The sequence below is a fragment of the Schistocerca cancellata genome, chromosome 2, assembly GCF_023864275.1.
Source record: "Schistocerca cancellata isolate TAMUIC-IGC-003103 chromosome 2, iqSchCanc2.1, whole genome shotgun sequence".
Classification (NCBI taxonomy): Eukaryota; Metazoa; Arthropoda; class Insecta; order Orthoptera; family Acrididae; genus Schistocerca; species Schistocerca cancellata.
This window is the reverse complement of record NC_064627.1, coordinates 781,340,206-781,359,658: the sequence shown is the minus strand read 5'-3', so window position 1 is coordinate 781,359,658 and position 19,453 is coordinate 781,340,206. Positions and strand designations below refer to the sequence as shown.

At 45.1% G+C, this 19,453-nt stretch overlaps 1 protein-coding gene across 1 annotated transcript in view; it reads left to right on the top strand.

The window, feature by feature from the left end:
• Positions 1 to 4,960: 4,960 nt before the first annotated feature.
• The window catches only part of LOC126148370 (uncharacterized), a 58,977-nt gene continuing 44,484 nt past the window's right edge, over positions 4,961 to 19,453 (top strand). The window contains exon 1 of the mRNA XM_049915754.1: positions 4,961 to 5,080. The gene's annotated coding sequence lies outside the window, so the exon portion shown is untranslated. The remainder of the gene's footprint in view (positions 5,081 to 19,453) is intronic.

Here is a 19,453-nt window from a genome sequence, read left to right as displayed (position 1 = left end):
TTGTTTATAGTAGAAATAATCACGACTACACACATTTTCCATAACAAATGCCACGCCATGTAAAAAAAATGAAAACAGCTGTAGAATCGACCAACGTGACAGACTATTAGACAAAACATGAATTTTTAATAAACAAAAAACATTTTACTAAAATGGTTATTTGCCGATTACATAAATTACACAATTAGACAAAAAGATTACTCTGCATAAATAGTTTATATTAGTGTCTTTTATTTACATGTATTAGTGAGAATTCTGGTAATACAGAGCTGCAACAGTGTCATTTGAGTAGAGCAGTAACGCAGGGCATGAACAATTGAGCTGTGAAATTGAAAATGTTCGTGCAGTTCCGATTCATAGTGTAAAATACGTATCTAACAGACATAATTTCAGCTGTATATGTCTCGCTTCCCACGCCCGGGTTCCCGGTTTCGATTCCCGGCGGGGTCAGGGATTTCTCTGCCTCGTGATGACTGGGTGTTGTGTGCTATCCTTAGGTTAGTTAGGTTGAAGTAATTCTAAGTTCTAGGGGACTGATGACCATAGATGTTAAGTCCCATAGTACTCAGAGCTATTTGAGCCATTTTTGAGCTGTATATGAAATTAATCTGCGTAGTATAGAATGAAAATATCGTGTATAGATATATCTCGTTTGTTTAATATGTTCAATAATTGCAAATAATTTACAAGAGGTGTCTAAAACTTAGATCTAACATGACTCAAGTTGCGGTCACGTAATCATGTTGAGGAGAAACAGACTGTGCAGATTTAAGAGTCTTTTGTTTGTGTTCTTGGTCGGAGTATGAACTGTGCTACGTAAGATCTGCTGGTGTTAGCTTGTGGTAGCATTGTAGATAGTCTGAACATCATTTTTGGTAAAATACACTAATGGCCATTAAACTTGCTACACCAAGAAGAAATGTAGATGACAAACGGGTATTCATTGGACAACTATATTATACTAGAACTGACATGTGATTACATTTTCACGCAATTTGGGTGCATAGATCCTGAGAAATCAGTACCCAGAACAACCATCTTGAGCCGTAATAACGGCCTTGATACGCCTGGGCATTGAGTAGAACAGAGCTTGGATGGCGTGTACAGGTACAGATGCCCATGCAGCTTCAACACGATACCACAGTTCATCAAGAGTAGTGACTGGCGTATTGTGACGAGCCAGTTGCTCGGCCACCATTGACTAGATGTTTTCAATTTGTGAGATACCAGGAGAATGTGCTGGCCAGGGCAGAAGTCGAACATTTTCTGTATCCAGAAAGGCCCGTACAGGACCTGCAACATCCGGTCATGACTTATCCTGCTGATATGTAGGGTTTCGCAGGGATCGAATGAAGGGTAGAGCCACGGGTCGTAACACATCTGAAATGTAACGTCCACTGTTCAGAGTGTAGTCAATGCGAACAAGAGGTGACCGAGACGTGTAACCAATGGCACTCCATACCATCACGCCGGGTGGTACGCCCGTATGGCGATGACGAATACACGCTTCCAATGTGCGTTCACCGCAGTGTCTCCAAATACGGATGCGACCATCATGATGCTGTAAACAGAACCTGGATTCATCCGAAAAAATGACGTTTTGCCTTTTGTGAACCCAGGTTCGTCGTTGAGTACACCATCGCAGGCGCTCCTGTCTGTGATGCAGCGTCAAGTGTAACCGCAGCCATGGTCTCCGAGCTTATAGTCCATGCTACTGCAAACGTCGTCGAACTGTTCGTGCAGATGGTTGTTGTCTTGCAAACGTCCCCATCTGTTGACTCAGTGATCGAGACGTGGCTGCACGATCCGTTACAGCCATGCGAATGAGATGCCTGTCATCTCGACTGGTCGTGATACGAGGCCTTTAGGATCCAGCACGGCGTTCCGTATTACCCTCCTGAACCCACTGATTCCATATTCTGCTAACAGGCATTGGATCTCGACCAACGCGAGCAGCAATGTCGCGATACGATAAACCGCAATCGCGATAGGCTACAACCCGACCTTTATCAAAGTCGGAAACGTGATGGCACGCATTTCTTCTCCTTACACGAGGCATCACAACAACGTTTCACCAGGCAACGCCGGCCAGCTGCTGTTTGTGTATGAGAAATCGGTTGGAAACTTTCCTCATGTCAGAACGTTGTAGGAGTCGCCACCGGTGCCAACCTTGTGTGTGTGCTCTGAAAAGCTAATCATTTGCATATCACAGCATCTTCTTCCTGTCGGCTAAATTTCACGTCTGTAGCACGCCATCTTCGTGGTGTAGCAATTTTAATGGCCAGTAGCGTATTTTAACAAGCTTTAAACATTTATTTGCCCATACATACAATAAATTTAAGTACATTTTAAGGGTGTTATACTTTCCAGAAAAGGAACTAATTTACCAGTAAATAACAAGTCACTCTGTAACAGATTAATAGAAAAATCTACCAATCTACTGGAGAAATAATTTAAAACCTTTACAATAGACGATCCATTAAGTACCAATAGTGCTTTGCTATTAACGTCAATTAAAATTAAATTCATAGCAACAAACACCTCAGTAATTCATTTCAAACTTGGCAAAATAACTTCTGAAAGATAATTAAACAGACGCAACTGAATCTGTCTGTGTAAGGGATTTACAAAAGGCTACCAACACAACAGCAAAAGCTTAACCAAACACGGAATGTTGAAATATTCTGTAATAACTTACTCACAAATGTGTGAGTAATGTACATCAGACATTAAAACAATTATAGAAGGAGCAAATACCACTTAGACTTTTACAATGAAATACACAATAACACTAAAAGGAAATACAAAGTAATCTACTACATAAACAACACGTGCCCACACAGGAACATACCAAATGGATCCCTGATAGAAAAGCGCAAGCGGTCAAAACGTTTATTTGTACAGCCGCTGCGCTAGAAATTTTTCCACAAAATGTAGGTGAAGCCTGGCAGTTAAATAAGGAACGAGTTGGTTACAAAAACATGAGTGAAAGCTCTGACATTAAACTGAAAGGGGGCGAAACGGACCGGCGACTGACATACTTGGATATTGCACCTGGACAGTTCTGACACGCAGACACAAATCAAGCAGCGAATGTTGTTAATTTGTTTGCACTGATCAAGCTGAATTACACTCAATACATACAACAGGCGACAAATGACTTATTATAACATCCAAAGACAACCAACCAGTAGAGACCAGCAACGTCTTACAACACACTCACTCAGGCAGTACACTGCCTCCAGGTTCTGTTACGGAAAAAGATCGGCCAGTAGCCGTGAAGAAAACTGCGCCCAGCCTCGCCGTACAGTAGATATTCGGCCAGTTAGCTCCTTCTTGTTGAGTGGTGGGACCATCACGGTAGCCACGGCGAACAATATGATCCAACGACAATTTCCTCTACTGGCGTCTGCCCGCTGCTTGTTGCCCGCTCGCTCTCCTCCACCAGACTCCCCGTCCGCTTCCTCTTCTCTCCACCTGACTTTTTTTTCCTTTATTGTAATTTTAATCACCTATACAGGCGGGCTGACAGCAGCACATTACGCTGCTCTTCAGCCTTAAGTGGAAACAATAACATGACAGAGGTGATACAGACAATACAAACAACGGCGGGCAAAAAATGGAGATAAAAAAAAAAAAACAATAAACATGAAGCCGTTCACGTTGGACGATAGAAACACTAACACTTGTGGACACGGCTCACAAAACACGGAGAACGGCGATGGCACATGTGAACAGTGGAGTCGTAACTGCACGAAACACAAAACGAAGCACACACACGAGATACTGATGGCGATGATCTCCGGCGCGCGAATGTTCACTATGCGTGTGCGAGTCCGGGGACCTGCCAAGAGAGGAGGAGGAGGAAGGGGAGTGGGAGAGCGAGAGGGGAGAGCAGAGATGCCACAGGCAGGGGAGATAGGGGGGAGGGAGCAAGGGGGAGGGGAAGCCCGGGGGAAGAGGGGTGAAGGGAGGGGATGGAGGAAAAGGAAAAAGAAGGGAAGAGAAGGGAGGGAGGGTGCCGAAAGGAAAGGACACCGGAAGTGGGGGGGGCAGGGTCAAAGTTGATAGGAGGGGTAGATGGAGGGGACGAGGACATCATCAGGGAGGGGGAGCTGGCGGAAGCCACCTTGGGAGAGGGTAAGGAGGGTGGAGAGATGGAGACCGGGTGGGACGTGCGAATATAGGCGCAGCAGCGGGCGGGGGTGGGAAAGGATCGGGGAGACGAGAGGGTGAGGAGGATCAAGTTTACGGGAGGTGTACAGGATCCGTATCCTTTCAAGGAAAAGGAGGAGGTGGGGAAAGGTGATGAGATCATACAGGATCCGCGTGGGAGAGGGGAGACGGATGCGATAGGCAAGGCGGAGAGCATGGCGTTCGAGGATTTGGAGGGATTTATAAAAGGTAGGGGAGGCGGAGATCCAAGCCGGATGGGCATAACAAAGGATAGGGCGGATGAGGGATTTATAGGTGTGGAGGATGGTGGAGGGGTCCAGACCCCACGTACGGCCGGAGAGGAGCTTGAGGAGACAGTCGGGGGCGTGCCTTGGCTTGGATTGTCCGGAGGTAGGGAGTCCAGGAGAGGCGACAGTCGAGGGTGACGCTCCACCTGACCTCGCGGTGACGCTTATATTGCTTCGCCTGTGTCGCAGCGCCGCCAAGCAGTTGTTCAGCCACCACTGCACCGCCGGTGGCGAGGACTGGAACAGCCGCGTTCACGTTCGGCTTGTAGCCGACGAACCCTCTGCCACACACACACCGGTAGATGACACGCGGAGTGTAGATGTAGATTATTCATAGCTACCAGACTCGCGATGTCTTAAATTTGAAAATAACCTGGGAGTCGACTGACCGATAACAGAGCTGCGTTATTGCTCTCTAATCTTGCGTAGTTTCACCGGGTATTTATGCCGTGCACATTGTTCCCTGGCACAGATATCTCTGCAACCTCTGACGGTGATAAGGCGCTCCTCCCGATAAAGGCATCTGCAGGCAACAACCGATTATCTACATCTGAGCGCCAGTCTGCGCAATTGCCTGTCGCTGTTTTGGTGTTTCAGGTCGGAGTGAATTTACTGAGGTAAAGGTGCTGTCATTATTTGTTCTGTAAACAAAAACCACCTTTTCTTACTGCCTTGTAATTTATTTCTACCAGACGCGTTTAGCCTTTTGTTTTTAAGTCTTAGGCATCTTTAGTGGGATCCAGAACGATACAGTTTTGTTTTGATACGTGTTATTTTTAGATTATAAAACAGTTGACACTGCGTTTTTTTTTTTTTTTTTGTAAATAAGTAATTACTTACATTAATCCCATACCTGCGGGGTTATTGTACAGCAGTCACGATTAATGCTGCGGAATGTAATTAATAATGCATTTTATCTTTTCGATGAGGTTTAACGAACACATAACTTGAATCTGAAAAGTTAATTATTAATTTTTTGTGGTAGTTGTAATTCCTAACAGTGCACTTTCTTTTAGACACACCGCATACTTACTTCCTCTGTCTAAGTCTCCTTCATTGTGGTTCAGTCGGTCACAATCACACAACGGCTAGCATCTCTTGCGGTGAGTGGGGTGTTACATCTAGAAATTAGAATGCGTTTTCTGTTCAGTTACTTTTCTCATAGCGTTGAGGTGGAAATTTCCTGTATCACTATGAAATCGCCAACAGATGATTGTGATTTTACTCGAAGATACGCAACTCTATTCGCCTTCCCAAGGAGCCAACTCCCTCTCTCATGCTTCGCCGTGAATTTTTGAGGTACGTCTTTTATATACTCTTTCAGCTAAGTGGCATCAGGTGCCTACAACACTCTTCTTGACTGATGTCTGGGTGCTTCTGTCGAAATGAGAACGGCCAGCTTATTTGTACCAAGAAAAGTGTACTTTTAATGTCTTTATTTTAACGATAAGGAATCATCAAGTGTCATGTCTACTGTAAATCAGTACCAGAAATCTGGTGTGCCAAGCTACTACGAGGATTTCTGAGGTGAGAAACAGTACTTGTTTCAGAAAAAACACAACTCCCTCACATGCTAACGGCACAGTCAAGACAATACACAAAATTGATGAAAAATTTTCTTTGGCTCTGTCTTCGTGACGAGAGACAATCTGCAGTATGGCTCAAATGGCTCTGAGCACTATGGGACTTAACATCTGAGGTCATCAGTCCCCTAGAACTTAGAACTACTTAAACCTAACTAACCTAAGGACATCACACACAACCATGCCCGAGGCAGGATTCGAACCTGCGATGTAGCGGTCGCGTGGTTCCAGACTGAAGCGCCTAGAACCGCACGGCCACACCGGCCGGCCAATCTGCAGTATGCTCGTCGCCACTGTAGAGTCATGTTCTGCAAGAAAGCAAGGGAGAGGATGTTGTTATTGGTGGACAATATCCTCTTTCTACAACATAAATGCACACGTGGATTAATTACAATTCTTTATTTACTTGTACTAGAAGTATTTACTTAACTGAAATAGAGTCCTTGTGTTGTGGTACAAGCTCATCAGTAATAGTCCTCCTGCAAACAATATCGGTTGTCTTGCTGTTACAAACTTCAGTCTCACCGCTAGTCCCGATCTGGTCGCTAATCTGATCGCTATATACTGTCATAGCCTGTGACATGAACTCAGCCCTCTCTGCAAATGTACTGACAGACACCAAACTGGAATGAGTGAGTCAGTGAGTCCGAGCGAATAAGTGAGGCCCTCTGGTCAACGTCGGCGGCCTAAATACATGCTGTCAAGAGGGCGTTGGCGACTTGTTGCTTGTCGGTGTGACTCTGGTCTCTCTCATGATAGGCGCGCTTGGTTCAGCACATTCCTCCCTCCCTCTTCCCTCCACCCCGAAATGCTGCACTGTTGTCCTGTAGGGAGGATGCGAACAACGGGGCGGGGGATGAGTGGTTGGGGGGGGAGGGAGGAAGGCAGGACGCTGGACCTACAGATGAGCTGGCAGCCGTAACTGTGGAGGACGGCATACTACCGACTGTACCCATCTGGCTTGCCAAGCAACAGGAACATCCTCTGGAAAACTGCTGCCAGGGCACACATCCAGGTCTGAGGGTGTGTCCTGGGGCATGGCGGCGACGGCGACGGCGATAACTGGTTCACGTCCATCGGGTCAGCGTACGGGGACGGCTGGGGCAAGGGCGCATCGTCCATCTGCTCCCCCTGGGGTGCCCTGGTGGCACCAGAGGGCGGCTGCGAAGGCCGCGCGGTCCCGTGTGGCCATGAATCTGGGGGAAGAAAAGCAGCAGAATAACGGGGCAAATGACGCACACGAATGTGGTTCTGGTGGCGGCGCTGCAAACCTCTTTTCCAGCGCCAGGAGTTGCCATAAGCCCTGAAGAACAAGACTGCTCTGCGCAAAGCGATAATTGCGGACCATTTGCGGCGCCGATGCTGCGGTGGATGCAACAAGTGTAGCAGCGTCCGATGGCGGCGCCATGCAGAAGTTCCGCCGGTGATGGTCCGTCTCGTGGGTGGGAGCGATAGGAGGCGAGAAAGAGTTACAGCGCCTGTTCCCCTGTGTGGGTGGTGCGAAGCTTGGCCATCTGTTGTTTAAACGTGTGTACGAAGCGTTCTGCTTCTCCGTTGGAGTGAGATTGAAACAGAGTACTTGTTAGATGACAAAATTCATTCCGTTCACAAAACTGTTCAAAATCACGTGAAGTGAACTGTGGTCCGTTGTCTGATGCAAGTGCTTCTGGCTATGCAAAATATGGAGGACAACGTTTGAATGGTGCTACGTGACATGGTAGAAGCAATAGGCACAGCAAATGGGAACTACTAAAAGAGTGTACCACTATGAGCCAACGAGTGTTCCAAAATGATCGAGCAAAGTCCGTGTGCACTCGTTGCCATGGGGATTGAGTCTTAGGCCAAGTTGAGAATGTCTGTGGTGGAGCTGATTGGTTTTCCGCGCATGCGCAACACTATGACGTCACCTGTTGAATGTGGGCACCCATGCCCTGCCAAGTACAGTGCTGTTGCGCTAACTGTTTAGCTTTAGTGCAAACAATACCCCAATGTCTTTGGTGGAGCAATCGCAACACATCCTTTTGCAACACTTTGGGAATAAGTACACGCGATTGTTACCGTCATTTAGAATCATACCCTGTTGAACTGCCAGTTATGCCGACGTGCAAAATATCGGCGCACAACTGAGTTCTGGATACTGTTCAATGTTCGAAGCCAAGACGTGCGAATGTAATGCAACAAAATCTTGAGATATGGGTCTGCTTCTATGGCCTGTGCAATTTTTCTGCAGTGAAAGGGAAACGATTCTAGCAATTCAGAGTCCTGCGCATCGATTTGGCAACAAGATGCATCAGATGAATCAAAATCAGAGTCTGAGGGAATCGGAAGCCGAGACAGGGTGTCTGCATAGCTATACTTTCCTGTAGGTCTGCACACAATTTCACACTGATACTGCGAGAGCAGCAAAGCCCAACGTTGCAATTTTTGAGCAGTGCGTGTAGGAACCGGCTTTAATGGATGAAACAAGGACTGCAAAGGCTTGTGATCTGTCACTAAAAAGAACTGGTGACCATATAAATAGTAATGGAAGTTGGTCACTCCATACACAATAGTGAGAGCTTCTTTTTGAATTTGTGAATAATTGCACTGAGTTAACAACTTTGAGGCGAAAGCAATAGGTCTGTCTTTTGCACCAAATTTATGCGGAAGCACAGCGTCTGTTGCATAGGAAGAAGCGTCTACTTGCAAAACTACCGGCTTGGCAGGGTCAAAATGCACTAAACATCTGTCACTAAGCAAAGCATTTTTGAGTTCCTGAAATGCGTCTTGATAGTCTTTGGCCCACACGAAAGGCACATTTCCGACACAGGCGATGCAATGGAGCTGCGATCTCAGCGGAATTCGGTATGAACCAAACGTAGTATGCCATCTTGCCTAGTACTGACTGCAGTTCTGACACATTGCGAAGAACAGGCAGGTCACGGATTGCAAGGAAATCAGACTGGAGGGGTTGCACAGCAAGACTGCTTATCCCAGTTGCTGTGCTGGCTATTAACGTAACAACTTAACATTTTAGAGACGGTTCTATGAACTCACTCCGTTCTGACGTTAGTTTTTGGATGGAACGGACTTATTAGTAACTTCCAAATACCAAGTACATTACATAAATGCTCCATCAAGTCTGATATAAAAGGCGTACCCTGATCTGTATCTGACGTATCAGGCACATCAAATTTAAATATCCAGCTATTAACTATAGCCTGAGCTATTGTACCAGCCTGCTGATAAGGAATCGTCACCATTGCCAGGAATCTTGAAAAAGATTTATAATTTTGAATAATTTTGGCTATTAGGCCGAGTCATTATAAAAAAACTAAAGCAACGAAATTGCTGATGCTTCGTCTGATTCATTGTGGTTCTCTTGGGGATGGTGAACCGCTGGATATTGGTGAATGTCTTCTGTTTCGGCAGTCTGGTGGCTGCCGACGTCACATATCTGGGGTGTCACTGGACAATTTGAAGAAATGTTACTCTGGAGGGGAATGGCTGTACTGTATGATATTACCTGTGCTGCTCTAGTGGCTGACTGGAGGGCAACTTCAGTAGGTGATTGTAGGCAATAGTGTATCGACAGACTATTTCCTACGCCAGTCTAGTAAGTGATTGACAGGCATCTCTTGTTGGTGGTTGGTACGCAACAACAAAACGGCAACTTGTCTCCCTCGGGTTCCAGTGCCGTCATTCATATATGGAACATCAAAGTTTCACGAGGAAGGCTGTCTTTTGAAACCGGTTGTCAAGGGAATCAAATAACCCACGTATTATGTGGCAAAACATCTGGACTACAAGGTACGCAGCCTGGTTAGCCACATGGAGTCTTATGTTAAGGTTTCTATGCATTTTATCCAGCTCATACGGGAACAGTAAGTACTGGCTATCGATCTTATGGTTAGCTCGGACATAAAATCTTTATTTACCAACATTCCTATAGCTGAAACCATCAACATCCTTCAAGAACAAAAACCGACGGACATCCATCCTACTGGCTGATGGTACGTGGAAGAGACCAGCATCATATGGCTTCATGAGGAAGTAGAACTAGACAATTTCATGAGCATATCAACAGCCTATATAAGAACATAAAGTTCACCCTAGAAGTAGAAAACAACGGAGTGATTCCTCTCCCGGATATGGAGATTTATAGAACATTTAGTAGGAAAGTAGGACATAAAGCTCACAGGAAACTAACGCGCACTGAAACGTACTTGTATGAGGATTCACACCACCACATAGGATAAGAGAACGGTGTACTACATATACTGACAGCCCACATCCACCGGATGCTAACCACACACAACATGAACTGAACGAGCTTAAGACAACCTTTCATACAAATGGATACAACAACAGAGACATACAACGAGCTGTGAGGAACAGCAGAGATAAACCAGACAAAAATGCAAGGGAAACTATTTCTGTTGCTCGCATACCTTACATGAGATACACCATGTGATCAAATGTATCCGGACACTCCAAAAAACATAAGTTTTTCATATTAGGTGCATTGTGCTGCCACCTACTGCCAGGTACTCCATATCAGTGACGTCAGTAGTCATTAGACATCGAGAGAGAGCAGAATGGGGCGCTCCGCGGAACTCAAAAAAATGGTTCAAATGGCTCTGAGCACTATGGGACTTAACATCTGAGGTCATCAGTCCCCTAGAACTTAGAACTACTTAAACCTAACTAAGCTAAAGACATCACACACATCCATGCCCGAAGCAGGATTCGAACCTGCGACCGTAGCGGTCGCGCGGTTCCAGACTGAAGCGCCTAGAACCGCTCGGCCACACCGGCCGGCCCGCGGAACTCACGGACTTCAAACGTGGTCGGGTGATTGGGTGTCATTTGTGTCATAAGTGTGTACGCATGATTTCCACACTCCTAAACATCCCTTGGTCCACTGTTTCCGATGCCATACAGAAGTAGTTGAAGAGGGTCATAATGTGTGACAGGCAGACATCTATGCAGACCATCATACAGATATTCCAAGCTGCATCAGGATCTACTGAAGTAGAATGACAGTTAGGCGAAAGGCGAGAAAACTTTTATTTCATGGTCGAGCGGCTGCTCATAAGCCATACATTACGCCGCTAAATGCCAAACGACGCCTCGCTCGATATAAGAAACGTAAACATTGGGCGATTGAACAATGAAAAAACGTTGTTTGGAGTGACGAATCACAGTACAAATGTGGCGAGTCGATGGCAGGATGTGGGTATGGCGAATGCCCGTTGAACATCATCTGCCAGCGTGTGTAGTGCCAACAGTAAAATTTGGAGGCGGTGGTGTTATGGTGTGGTCGTGTTTTTCACGGAGGGAGCTTGCACCACTTGCAATATCACAGCACAGGCCTACACTGATGTTTTAAGCACCTTCTTGCTTCCCAGTGTTGTAGAGCAATTCGGGGATGGCGATTGCATCTTTCAACACGATCAAGCATAATGCACTGCCTGTGGCGGCCTGTAATGGACAGGACTTGCAGAGAGTCCTGACCTGAATCCTATAGATCACCTTTGGGATGTTTTGAAACGCCGACTTTGTGCCAGGCCTCACCGACCGATGTCGATACCTCTCCTCAGTGCAGCACTCCGTGAAGAATGGTTTGCCATTGAAAGTATGCCTTTGAGAGTGAAAGCTGTCATCAAAGCTAAGGATGGGCCAACATCATATTGAATTCCAGTATTACCGATGGAGGCCGCCTCTAACTTGTCATTTTCAGCCAGGTGTCTAGATACTGTTGATCACACAGTGTACGTAAGTGACCTTATAGACCAGATTCTGCATCATGAAGAAATCAAACCCATGTTCCGGAGATGTTGTAAGAAATGAGATCTGTTGAGGCGCAGTAAGGATCCTGTGGATGCTCTCCACACTGCAAGCATCTACGAAATTCGGTGTGAATGCGGCGAAGTCTGTTTCGGCGGAACTGTGAAACTGGAAGAGCCATTAACACTCGTGTGTCGGAGCATGAACATTAAGTAAGACTGGAGTAGAAAGACACAACAGATGTAGTGGTACATCAGCAGGAATGTGGCCGTTCTATCAGTTTTCTAGATTATCGTATGCTTGCTCGGCAGGTGGCCAAGCAGCAGCGAAAAATAAGCGAAATTATTGAAGTAATCAAACACCCTGACAGCGTGAACAGGTAATATGGCTACAAGTTAACTACGGCTTGGGTGCCGGAGATTCGAGCACAGCGAACCACATGCGTTTGCCAGCCAGCAGCGCCATTTGACTCAGGTCTGACAGCGTAAACAGTGGCCACGACAGAACAGCCGCGTGGACTTAACGCTCGCTGCGGGGAAACACTACTCATGGGATACGCGCTGCCGATTTGCTGTTGCCTGCCAATCGCCAACGACAGCTGCCTACCAGTCACCTACTAGGTTACTAAAGACAACAGCCTGTCAATACACTATTTCCCACCAGTCGCCTGCTAGAGTTGCCTTTCTATTAACCACCAGAGTACCACAGGCAATAGCCTACTGTACAGCCATCCCACTCCACAGCAATCCCTCTTCACATTGTCCAGTGACATCCAAGATCTGTGAGTCAGTGGCAATCAGATGACCGAAATAGAAAATATATAGGGGAAGACATTCAGCGGTATCCAGCAGTTAACCTGAAGAGTACCGCAACAAGTTGACAAAACATTGGCAGTTGAGCTGCTTTCATGTTTCATAATGATTGGCCTAACACCCAAAATTATGTTATTCAAATTGACACTAGCTGTTGAAGCCTACTAATTTATATCATGATTTGTAATTGTTAGTATATATTTATTTCCGGCAGGTCTTCTATTGAACGGTCCCAAGATACGAATAACCTATCGTCTGGAAAGGTATAGGCATCTCGGGTAGACTTTCTAAAGAGATTTTTTGAACACTAATGTGAGTCCCTTCTGCAGAAGATACACAGTCCTTTACGTATTGCTCAGCATCCGGTTTTTTTGTTCTCCACCAGAACCATTCCGTGACTCGTCTGTTCATCAATCTGCATCCTCCATGAACTGACAACAGATGGTTTCGTGCTTATTGCAACAAATCCTCAACGCTGTTGGAACCACTGTATGTTATCCACATTTCATCATTCTGCGGAGTAGGCCCTCATTTGTCATGAACTGCAACTGTGACCTGATTACCTGTCAGTCTTTGTCACCCGTCTGTGGTCTCTAGCATCCCATTAGATTTATTCCCTAGCGCAGGGCTTCCCAAAGTGTGGTCCGCGAATCCTTTAGGGGTCTGCCGGCTCTTTCTAGGGGGGCCGCGGCCACCTTTCACCAAATCGCGTAAAATAATGATTAAATTATTGAATAAAAATGTGAAAAACTGTTTTTTTTTGTGTGAAAAACATGTGTACTTTTACTTCAGGTCATATTCCCAAGCAGCCTCTGCGGTTCCTAAGTGAGAACGCATACACATTTTAATGCCGGAGAATGCGGCTTCTCTGATCGACTGTTTCGCAACAATACGGGGGTCGTCTGTGCGCCGGCTCACGGCGCTAGATGCGCTGGAACCTTGTACGCATGCGCGGAGAGAGCATTGTCGACCAATCACGGCGCTCCGTGGCACGTATGTGGTCCCAGGCATCATTAAATGTTAAACTTGCTTCGTCAGTGCACTACCTGCTTCATAAGTCGTATTTGACCAGTTTATTACTTCTAACATGGATCGGTGGCTGTGGTCAGGATCATTGAAGAAGGGTGCAGTTTCTCCATCGCCTTCACAACAAGGCAAGTTTCCAGTTGAAATGAATGAGGGACGACCAAAGGAAGAACAATCACAAGAAGCTCCACAGCCGGATTTATTATGTGAAAACGCTGCAAGTACTAAAAAAAAAAAAAAAAGAAAAAAAAAAGAAAATGGCTCTGAGCATTATGGGACTCAACTGCTGAGGTCATTAGTCCCCTAGAACTTAGAACTAGTTAAACCTAACTAACCTAAGGACATCACAAACATCCATGCCCGAGGCAGGATTCGAACCTGCGACCGTAGCGGCCTTGTGGTTCCAGACTGCAGCGCCTTTAACCGCACGGCCACTTCGGCCGGCTGCAAGTACTCCATTGGTTGCAATATCCTGTGGAAGTGGAGTAACCAAGAAGTGTAAGTACAACGAAAGCTATTTAGAAATGGGCTTTATGGAGACAAAGGAGGGTAAGGCTCAGTGTGTAATTTGTGCGCGAGTCCTTCCGAACAGTTCAATGGTTCCAATTAAATTGCGCCGTCATTTTGAAGGTACTCACCCGGATTTCCAGGCTAAAGGCATCGATTTTTTTCAAAAGGAAGATTCCTGAACTAGCTGCTTCTCAGCATTGCATGAAAACTCATGCAAAAACAATTAATGAAAATTCATTAAAAACTTCTTTCTTGGTTAGTTATCGAGTGGCAGAAACAGGCAAAGCTCATACCATTGCAGAAAATCTCATAAATCCGTCTGTTAATGCTATTGTCTTCATCACAAGTGTAATGTGCTGCGAATACATAGAAAGAAAGATCCCTTATCATTTAGCTACAAAATAGCAGGTCAGCAACTGGAAGCAGTTAATGCCATAAATTATCTGGGAATACGCATTAGGAGTGATTTAAAATGGAATGATCATATAAAGTTGATCGTCGGTAAAGCAGATGCCAGACTGAGATTCATTGGAAGAATCCTAAGGAAATGCAATCCGAAAACAAAGGAAGTAGGTTACAGTACGCTTGTTCGCCCACTGCTTGAATACTGCTCAGCAGTGTGGGATCCGTACCAGATGGGGTTGATAGAAGAGATAGAGAAGATCCAACGGAGAGCAGCGCGCTTCGTTACAGGATCATTTAGTAATCGCGAAAGCGTTACGGAGATGATAGATAAACTCCAGTGGAAGACTCTGCAGGAGAGACGCTCAGTAGCTCCATACGGGCTTTTGTTAAAGTTTCGAGAACATGCCTTCACCGAAGACTCAAGCAGTATATTGCTCCCTCCTACGTATATCTCGCGAAGAGACCATGAGGATAAAATCAGAGAGATTAGAACCCACACAGAAGCATACCGACAATCCTTCTTTCCACGAACAATACGAGACTGGAATAGAAGGGAGAACCGATAGAGGTACTCAGGGTACCCTCAGCCACACACCGTCAGGTGGCTTGCGGAGTATGGATGTAGATGTAGATGTTTCTTGCACGCTAGACGAAAAGGCAGTAAAGCTTGTATCTTCGGTGCCATTATCAAACAATACTGTCAAGAGACGCAATGTTGACATGTAAAATGATGTGAAAGACACTCTTGTTTCTCGCATCCAACACAATTCATTTTCTCTGCAGATAGATGGATCCAGTGATGTTGCAGGATTAGTGATTTTATTGGCTGTTGTCCGTTATGAATATTCTGGATGTTTTGAGAAGGACCTCTTATTGTTCAGACCACTACCTGCCAACACAACAGGTGCTGAAATATTCAGTCTATTGGATGATTTTTTAAGGACTAATGAAGTTTCATGGTCTAATTGCATAGATGCGTGCACAGATGGTGCTAAAGCTATGACGGGTCCTACAGTCGGAGCAATAACGAAAATTAAAAAAAACGCCAAGAAATGCAGCAGTAGTCATTGTGCTCTTCACAGATACCCTTTAACTGCGAAACAAATGCCTGTTTCGTTCAAGAAAGTGTTAGACGAATCCATTCAAATCATTAATTACATAAAATCAAGGCCGTTGAAGTCAGGACTTTTCACAATACTGTGTGAAGATATGGGAAGCCTTCTTCGTTCCCCGCTTCTCCACACAGAAGTGAGGTGGCTCTCACGTGGGAATGTTTCTCGGTTGTACGAATTAAGATTGGAAGTCTTAGCTTCCTTTTGGAGCATAACACCAAATTAGCAGACCTTATTAACGACGAAAATTGGCAGTGTATACTTGCCTATTTGTCAGATATTTTCTCCAAAACGAACGAAATGGATATTTCACTCCAAGGGCAAAGTGAAACAAAGGTCACTGCTACCGACAAAGTTCGAGCATTCAAGAGGAAAATCAATTTTTGGGCAGGGAGCGTCGAGGATGGGGAGGTCGAGTGTTTCCCTCTTCTCAAGGAGTTTTTGAAAAACAAAACATTGGCGCTTGGGAAGAATTTGTTTCATCAGATTCTGGAACATCTCCGAAGCTTGATGTCATTGTTGGAGCATTATTTCCCAACAGCTGAAGATGAGAAGCTGCAGAAATACGAATGGGTGGTCAACCCATTCACTATATCCAAAAAGCTGAACATTCTATCATCAAATGAATACGAGTTGTTGATAGAAATTCCCACAGACCCTTCCAAGAAATTAAGTTTTGACATTGACGGTTACTCACACTTTTGGATCCGTTTGGATAACAAGAAATACTACCTCCCTGTTGAAAAGGCAAAACGTGTACTTCTTCTGTTTGCCACAACATATATGTGTGAATCTGGATTCTCGATCTATGCTGCCCACAAAACTAAGTGCCGAAGCTGTCTTGATGCGGAACCAAACATCCGTCTCCAGTTGTCAAGAATTGAATCCAACTTTTCAAAATTGTGTCAGCAGAAGCACCCTCAGCCATCATATTAGGATTCCATTATTATTCCTACAGACTCATCTATAGTAAAGAAGAAAGCATTTTTCTTCGTAGATGTTCAATGAACGTACCTGAACTGTAACTCTGTAGGAATTTTGTTTCTGTCTTCTATCATTTACAAAATAATTATTAATTGAATTCTGTTGGCATTGATATTTTTGTTACGAAAATTAAAATTATCTCTAAAGCTAATTTCTTTTCTTTTTTAATATATTCCGTCCTCTCAGTCAAAAATATGGCCTGCCTATACTTCAATTACAATTACTTGCTATTACTCTGACACCATATTGTGGCAACTGGCTGCGAACGTAAACAAATGAGGACTTTTCACGTGCCACCTTGTAATAGGTAAACCTCCGGTGCCAGAATTGTTTCCTTTCAGAAAAAAGTCTTACGTTCTGTGAAGTACTTTGCCTCCTTATATAGAAATAAGAGTGTCTCTTTGTTTGTTTTCTTGATTTGTTTACAGTCGAGGCTGACTGCCACGATATAGTGTCCAAGTAGTAGTTGAAGTTGCCACGTCGCCTGCCAGTTGCCAGCTACCAACTGACAGTACACTGTTGCAACGCCGCCTACTAGCTGCCGGCTATGGACTGACAGCAGCCGTTTAGTAGATACGCAAAGACGTAAAAATAACTAGACTTTCCGAGCTGTTTACATGGACACGAAAATCGACTGTGGAACTGGAAAAAGGCTTTATAAAATCAGATTTCCAGAATCGACTTTGAAGTGTTTACCTGACCAACCAAAAGCGGAACTGGGACATCGGCTTACGAAATCCGGTTTGGAAACGCATGTAAACTGTGTGAATGTATTCCCACACACTGCACAACAGATGTCACAATAGTCCTTTCAAGGCAATTCTTTGGCCTCTTTTCTTTCGTGAGGTGTTTGTATCCCGAATCATGGGTCTGCCTCTTTTCTTCACAGCCGCGCGGAATGGCCGCGCAGTCTGGGGCGCCATTTCGTCTTTGCGCGGCCGCTCCCGCCGGAGGTTCGAGTCCTCCCTCGGGCATGTGTGCGTGTGTGTGTGTGTGTGTGTGTGTGTGTGTGTGTGTGTGTGTTATTGTGTGTTGTGTGTTGTCCTTAGCGGAAGTTAAGCTTAGGTTAATAGTGTGTAAGACTAGGGACTGACGACCTCAGCAATTAAGTCCCATATACTTTACATACATTTGAACATTTTTCTTCGTATTTCACGAAAAACCACACACGCACACACACACACACACACACACACATACACATACACATACGCAAACGACTGTTACGAAATTTGCATGCTCATTACACAACAGTAGGCAAACAGTGGAAGTGAACAGACCAAAGTGGCAGCTTGTCAACAGCGAACAGTTTGGACGTGACGTTGACGTTGACTGCTCTTGGAGGAAGGCAGCTCCAACGTGTGAAATGTCAATTACCAAGTAATTTTAATCAGACTATAGTGTGTTGAACAAAGGGAGTAAATCCACTAGTAAGTGTCTGGATACAGTGGGAATTCAAATTGGATCGTTAATTTCAAGTTATTTTCATTCATCTCTAAACCAAATACTATTGATATTTCGGGTGAGGGGGGGGGGGGGGTCATTGCGAACATGACACTTGCATTAAGAAGCTTTCAGTTCCCATGGGTTTCCCTCTGAAACTTAAAGTTACTGTGCTCTTGACTGACTAGGGGTCCGCCATGGATTTTCGACTGAAGAAGGGGTCCGCCAGCTGAAAAGGTTGGGAAGACCTGCCCTAGCGCATTCAACACTGCACTCTTTCTATTCAATGTATCCACATTTGTGTGTTTTCTATATGGTTTATGAAACACCTCACAATCAAACTCATTGAATTTGAGTGCCCACCTCGTTAATGTATTGGAAGGGTCTTTCAGCCCCTCAACTTTTCGTAATTTGTAACGCAGAGACCCTAATCTCCTCCAGACTGACGACTGACAAGTGCACATCCTTGTCTACCAAAAATATATGTTCCTTGTCGTCAACAAAGCCTGCCAAGCATCAATCTATCTGTGCATCTATCTGTGCAATGTTATGTCCTATTGAGAATGCTTTGCAACAGTGTAAGCACTCCCGTTTGCGTTTAACGGTTGCTCCCTCTGAGTTTGTTTTCCCTGACCTTGATTACCACTACTCCACACCTATACCATTTGCGCACCTACTCCTTCTGTATATGACGTCTATGCCCACATATAAAGCACTTTACTTCTGAAACAAAAGCACGGTGGTCTGTACGTACGTTTGTGACAACGCCAGTTTCTTCTAAATGTGGTAGCGACCTTAACAGGTGCGGCCAAGTCGCCAGGACTTCCAGTCCTAACTCTGTGTAACATCTCGGCAGGGATACAACCCAGAAAGACAACTCTTATTTGGGTTCATATAGTAAGACTCTATCAGCTTCGGTGTTTTACAACAGTTCCTATGTTGCACATTGATCTTCCCGATCCTGAAAGGGCCTCCACTGATTCATTGTGCTTTAGAGTGATGATCAAACCTACCAGTAACAAATCTAGCAGCCCGCCACTGAATTGCTTCTATGTCCTCCCTCAATCCTACCTGATAGGGATACCAAACGCTCGAGCAGTACTCAAGAATAGGTCGTATTAGTGTTTTATAAGCGGTCTCCTTCACAGATGAACCACATCTTCCCAAAATTCTACCAATGAACCGAAGACGACTATCCGCCTACCCCACAACTGCCATTACATACTTGTCCCACTTCATATCGCTTTGCAATGTTACGCCCAAATATTTAATCAACGTGACTGTGTCAAGCGCTACACTACTAATGGAGTATTCAAACATTACGTACGTTTTAGCTTCGCGTTTCA